General features: G+C 51.5%; 1 protein-coding gene across 6 annotated transcripts in view; it reads right to left on the bottom strand.

The window, feature by feature from the left end:
* Positions 1-6,495, bottom strand: part of WDR37 (WD repeat domain 37) — a 78,887-nt gene extending 72,392 nt beyond the window's left edge. For 5 of the 6 annotated variants that reach the window (XM_025205764.1, XM_025205763.1, XM_025205762.1 and 2 more), the window contains exon 1: positions 6,361-6,495. The gene's annotated coding sequence lies outside the window, so the exon portion shown is untranslated. The remainder of the gene's footprint in view (positions 1-6,360) is intronic. The other variant, XM_014520552.2, reaches the window with a different exon arrangement.
* Positions 6,496-6,868: the final 373 nt, after the last annotated feature.

The raw sequence follows: 6,868 nt of genomic DNA, 5'->3' as shown, positions 1-6,868 counted from the left end.
AAGAGCGGTCCCTGTGCTGCAGGTGGTAGGGGAAGGGGGGCTGGTGCTTCCCTCCACAGCATCAACAGGCCACCCCCTAGGCGGCACCCGCCTGCAGGCACCTGGCTCAGGCAGTCCCTGGGGGCAGCACAGCCACAGAGGGAAGCACTGGGCCCCCGCACAGCTCAGGCAGGCAGGCAGGCTGCGGGAGGGGGCAGAGGTGAAGATCAGGCTTGCCACTTTTTTTTTTTTTTGTTCGTTTTCCTTCTGTGGAGCCTAGCCTGCCATTCTGGGCTGCTACCAGGCTGCCTGCGTGGTCTGCTTGCAAAGCCCCTGAGCCGCACAGAGCCCTGGTGCTTCCCTCCACAACTGTTGAGTAGGAAACAAACTCCTCAGAGGTGTTTTACTTTACAGTGCCCCAAAGTCATCTGCTGTGCCCCACAGTCATTTAAGGCACATTATGAAACCAAATGTGCTACAGTGGCTGGAATTAATGCGCAATACACCACCAAATGTGCAAACAGCAATGCTATTAAAGGCATTTAACCCACTTTAAAGTATCATCTACCAATGCCCTTAGCATAGGCAGTGCTCTTTAGGCACACTGTGCTGTCATTGTTGCAATATTAGCAGCCCTAAAACTAAATGGCTCCAGTCTTTTTTAAGGATTCAAACAGCATCTCCAAAACTGATTGTAAAAAGCCTTGAAGGGACCTGGTCAGCTTCAGGGCTGCAATGTTCACAATGCTGTCAATGCTGGGGTATTAAAAGCCCCATATCTGACTAGCTCTCCTCATTTTCAAGGCTTCTAATATTAGCCCTCTGCCCACTTCCTTCCTTTCCTTATTTCTAGAGCAGCTAAACTACCTACAAGTAGTTACAAAGTACAGTTACAACTGGTATGCACCAGGGTACAATTAATTTACAAAGCAGACCGCACAGCATCTTTCACTTAAAGTACATGCAGGGTGCCCTTGTTGCGAAGAAGGCTAGCAGCTTGCTGGGCTGCATTAGTACGAGCGTTGCCAGCAGACCAAGGGAAGTGATTCTTCCCCTCTATTCAGCACTGGTGAGGTCACATCTCGAGTCCTGTGTCCACTACAGAAAGGATGCAGAAAAATTGAAGAATCCAGCTGAGGGCACCAAAAATTAGAGGTGCACCAATACATCGGTCCAATATCGGATCGGCACCAATATAAAGAAAATTTAATATATCACAAATTGGCCATATCAAACTGATAAATGGCCCGTGCATGCACGCAGCCGCAGTGCAGCACAGGCAGGAGGAGCATAGCCTGGCAGCACAGAGAGCTACCGCCAGCTGGTAAGTCGGGGGCGCGGGGGGGGGGGGCATGAAGGGGCAGATCAAAGAACCTGGGGAAAGGGAGGAACGGGGCTGGAGCTGGTGCAAGGACTGGGACAAGCACTGCCCAGCTGGGGTAGGGTGGGCATGTGTGAGGGGGACGCAGTGCAGCACAGGCAGGAGGAGCATAGCCTGGCAGCACAGAGAGCTACCGCCAGCTGGTAAGTCGGGGGCGCGGGGGGGGGGGGCATGAAGGGGCAGATCAAAGAACCTGGGGAAAGGGAGGAACGGGGCTGGAGCTGGTGCAAGGACTGGGACAAGCACTGCCCAGCTGGGGTAGGGTGGGCATGTGTGAGGGGGAGTGTGCCCCCGGATCTGTGTGGGGCGGGCTGGGGCCGGGGCTGCACTAAGCTCTTCCTGGCAGCATGGGGCTGCGCTCGGAAGGGGTTGGGCATTGATCTGTGCCCCCCACACCCCTTCCTTTCCCCCTCCCCTTCTACCACAACAGACTTACCAGCTGTAGGCAGCTCTCCAAGCTGACACACTGGTACCAAAAGTTGGATCAGTTTCAGCTAGCTGATATGCCTCCTTAAAAAAAATCAGCTATTGGTATCGGCCACAAAAATCTCTATCAGTTCACCCCTACCAAAAAGGGTTAGAAGGCTGGGGCACATGACTTCTGAGCAGAGGCTGAGGGAACAGGGCTTATTTAGTTAGAAGAGAAGACTGAAGGGGGATTTAATAGCAACCTTCAACTACCTGAAGGGGGGTTCCAAAGAGGATGGAGCTGGACTGTTCTCAGTGGTGGCAGATGACAGAACAAGGAGCAACGGTCTCAAGTTGCAGCAAGAGAAGTTTAGGTTAGATTAGGAAAAACTCTCACAAAAATTGTAGTAAAACACTGGAACAGGTTACCCACAGAGGCTGTGAAAACTCCATCCTCAGAGATTTTTAAGACCCAACTAGACAAAAGCCTTGGCTGGGATGATCTAGTTGGGGATGGTCCTTCATTGAGCAGGGAGTTGGACTAGATGACGTCTTGAGGTTCCTTCAAACTAGAGGTGCACCAATACATAGGTCCATATCGTATTGGCACCGATAAGAGGAAAATTGACATTATCACTAATCAGCTTTTTTAAGTCGAGTGGCCAACAATGTTGTTGATAAATGCTGCATGTATATACGCAGCGGCAGCACGCACACAGCCAGGAGTGCAACCTAGCAGCTTGGAGTCCAGCATCCGGCTGGTAAGTCTGTTGGAGAGAAGAGGCATGGGGGAAGGAATGAGCATGGGCGGGGCAGGGCAGGGCAGGGCAGATTGAGGCCCCCATGGTGAGGGAGGGAGTGGGGCTGGGGCACGGGGTGAAGGCAGGCTATTACAGGGCGCTTGGGGCCAGGGCCACTTCAGCCTCTTCCCAATGGCTGCACTCAGGCTGGGTGGGACGGGCAGCACTGGCACTGGAAAAGGGGGCTCCAGGGTGGGGGCTATAGCCACCCCAATATTCACCATAGCCCCGTTCCAGCGTTGCTGCTGCCTGCCCTACCCTGCCCAGCCCAGCCTGAGCACAGCTGCCAGGAAGAGACTGGAGCAGCCCCAAGTGACTGGTGGCAGCCTATCCTTGGCCTGCACACAGATCTGGGGGGCACATGCTCCCCATACCTCCCCCAGGGGTGCGCGCAGCAGCAGGAGCCTCCACGCCCCCTGGACAAGCCGTGGCTCCGTCCCACAAGCCACACCACCCCAGTTGTGCAGCACCTGCTCCAGCCCCTGCCACGCCCCTTCCTCCCCAACAGACTTACCAGCCGACACTGCTCTCCATGCTACCAGGCTTCACATCAGCAATTCGATCAGTATCAACCAATATGGCTGGTCAATAATTGGCCATCGGTATCAGCTCAAGGAAAACTTTATCAGTTCACCCCTACTTCCAACCCTAATTTTCTATGATTCTATGATTCCTTCTCAGCACCTTCCATGTTAATATTTGAAAGCATTCTCTCGAGCAACTATTTTTAATCTGAAATAATGATACCATAGTGTTAAAAAAACAGGATGACATTACAAATATGCATGCATGTAGTCAGATACCTCGTCCCTAAGAATAGCCAGCACCAGAAGCTTCCTACCAAGCGTAAAACTCTTGATATATTGGAGGTGCAAGATTATCCTTCTCAAAATCTTTACTGTTTGCAACAGATGTTCATCTTCACTGTTCAACTAATTTAGCCAGTACAAAAATAAAATTCATCTGCCTAGATACAATATGAGGTAGTACACTGTTGGACAGCTGGTTTTAATGACGTGTGTCTGTGACCAACCTACTAACTTTATCCCAAATTTCTGAAAGAACAACATCTGGTCCTGGTGAATTAAGTGATAGCAAGGCATATTTAAACAGCCTTCAGCCTATTCCTAAGAATGTTAGTTTATTATAAATGCCATCACACAAACATGGCAGTATGGGGAGCAGCCTCCTTGTAGGCCATAGACAAGAAAGAGTATATTCTGTGGTTATTACCATTTCAATATTTAGGAATAATGAGAAGTCCTGGTGAAGTATAAAATATGATCTATACCAGTGTTTCTCAACCCAAAAGTGTGTTGCAGGAATACATGAAAGGGTCACGAACAAACTTTAAAAATGGATCAACAAGCTTTAAAAATGAATTATTCTTTAAAGGAGAAAAATGTGGAAACCCATGGCTTTCCCCTTGCAGGCTGGCAGAGTTCCAGCCTGCAAGGGGCTGCGTGGGGCCCCCCTGCCCCATACACTGGGGGCTGGGAGTGAGGGGCACTGGGTCAGGACTGCCATCCATATTTACAAATGGGTCCTGTTACAAAAAAGGCTGAGAACCACTGGTCTATACTAACTAGCCTTACCAGCGGAATCCAAAATCCAAAACTTTGAGTATAGCCACATTTTCTCATTGCAGCAAAACCCGCTGTCTGCTGGCAAAACAGCACCAGCTCTCCAAACAACAAGCAGCTTTTGCCACTATCCAAGAGCACACAGAAAGTGGACTAAGATGCCCGAACCTTCTGCCAGCTCCCACGGTCCCTCAAACAGCACTGTCTTACCAGGGTGCACTTTGTGTTCTGCCAGCACAGTGTTCCAGGAGCAGAGCTGCCACAACCGACACATACGAGCACATGCTCTGAAAGCTGCTGTCTCCTTCCCAGACTTCTACTGGCAGAAGCAGCCTAGCATAGATACGGTCTAAGGCTAAGTCTCTGACTAATTATTTGTCCAGAGCAGCACTTAAGAGATCTATTCAAGGGCCAGGAACCCCCAGTGCTAGGAGCACAACGAACAACATCTGCTGAAGATGCTTGTCACTGACTTACATTATATTCTTAAAACTTAATTTTTTTTAAAGGAACAGCAATTAAAAACCAATTAGATTTGATACAAAAATCAATTGCATAGCTAACAGATAACCGCGTTTTACTGGCTACATGATTAACAAAAGCCAGTAACACTTTTCAAGCACATGCGAGTACCAGCAAGAACAATCTAAGATAAATACATCACTTTTTCAAAACATCTCTCTCTAAACACCGTAACATACAAACTAGGTAGCTTTGAAAGATGGTATAATAGTACTGCAAGGTCCTTTCCTCCCTGAAGCAGTAAGTGACAGTTCTAAAACTAGCCAGTATTACCCAGACAGCATCAGAACAACAATCTACTTTTTAAACTGCAGTGACATCATCACAGTATGTAATACGTATCACTGATTAAAGAACGGATAGTGATCAATAGTTACTAGTAAAACCATGAACAATGAAGTAATCTTCTGCCATTATGACAGGAAATGCCTCTTGATATTATGGCTCGTTACAGGATCACTGGAATAGACCTCATAAGAGCAAAGTATTAGTCTCAGCTCTACCACTCAGTGACCTCAGGCAAGTTACTTCACTTTTGTGCCTCATTTTTTCCCATCGGGTAATGCTACTTCCCTCCTTTGTAAAACAGTTTCAGATCTACCCATGAAAAGTACCATGCAAGATGCAAAAGCAATCCTAGAACGATCATTAGACACTTTGGTAACTCTGCCTGAGATGCAACACTATCTCCGACCCAAACACTTCACTCCCTGCTCGAGGAAAAGAGTCTCAGTAGAAACCGTCTACTTAAACAAATATTACATTCAAAATAAAGTGCCACAGAAGACAACCTCTAGATTAAAAAAACCTATCATGTGAGCAAATGGGTTGTGGTTTACCAATTCTAGAAAGGGATAAGCAATATTGGATGGCCACCTTGCCCTGCCTAACCCCTACAGCTGGTCACAAACCAACCAGGTTTTGAAGATTTATCCTTGCAGATGCCAAGAACAAAATGTGCATTTAGTGCCGTTAAGACGCCCTAGAGCCGATCCACACACAACACAGAATCAAAGCGACTCGGTAAGCTTCGATCCGGTCTTCCGTCATTTCGATGCAAAGCCACACAAGGAAATCAGCACAAGCTAAATCAGGCCATGGCGCTTCGAAACAGAAGCACCTGCGCCGCTGCCCGCGCTGCTGCCGCTCTGAGGGCACCTCTTATCAGCTGCCAGGAGATCCACCTGAACAGCAACATCCTTGCCCTGGAGCGTCCCAGAGCGACGCAAACGGACGGATCAGGCCCGTGGCCATGCCAGGTCCCCGACCGTGCAGCTGGAAGCAGCCCAGCAACGGCATCCAAAAGTTTTAAGAAAAAAAGAGATGGAGGGAAATGGGAATGCAACAGCTGGGCCCGTTCACGCCCCGGGCGCCTAGGGCAGCCGGGCGCGACTGCTCCGGCATGAGGGCCCTGCCTGGCTGGACGAGAGGTACCTCTGGGGTTCGTGTGACTGAGCGGCACCACAACCCCCCACGCCCCCAATGGCATCGGCCGCGGGGCGGGGCTGGGGGCGTCCGGCCACGGACCGCCCGCGTTTTGCTTATGTGCTCGCCGCCTCAGTCCTCGGGGCCGCCCCTGGCATCGCCGCCCCGGGACGCGGTGGGACAGGCCGCCCCGCCGCGCTGCCATGTTAGTGCCGGTAGGAGCTCCCACCGCCTCCCCACCACGGCCAGGCCCCGCACCCACCTGCCAGAGCAGCCGGGGCGATGCGGGCAGAGGCGGCGGCCGGCAGCCCCGAGACACCGACAACAACCCGCTCGCGTGAGGGACTCGCGGCTCCACTTCCGGCCTGGGCGGAAACGCCGCTCCCCTTCCTTCCTCCCACCCGCACCATAGAGAGGAGGAAGAGCCGCGCAGAGCGTCCCCCGGAGCCGCGCGGGGCGGCCCCGGCGGGGGGGGGGAGGGGCGGGCACGTGACAGGGACAGCACGTGGCGAAGACGGCGCGACTCCACTTCCGGCCACCAGCGGAAGTGTTGCTCCGCCTCCTCTTCTCTCCCGCCCTCCAGCCCCGCGCGTGCGCAGAGCCTGTCCACGACTGAAGCGGTCGGTCCTGGCCCCCGGCTCCACCGCGAAGTGCAGGTCTCGCAGAGTCAGCTTTACCACGTCTTAAATATGAAATCATCCTATTGGAAGCTCCAAATGATTGTGTTTGCTGAAAAAACCTATCGTACACTGGGACAAAAACCACGCAGA

The sequence above is a fragment of the Alligator sinensis genome, unplaced genomic scaffold (assembly GCF_000455745.1).
Source record: "Alligator sinensis unplaced genomic scaffold, ASM45574v1 scaffold370_1, whole genome shotgun sequence".
Classification (NCBI taxonomy): domain Eukaryota; kingdom Metazoa; phylum Chordata; order Crocodylia; family Alligatoridae; genus Alligator; species Alligator sinensis.
Note: the sequence above shows the minus strand (reverse complement) of the source record. Positions and strands in the feature narration are given on the sequence as shown.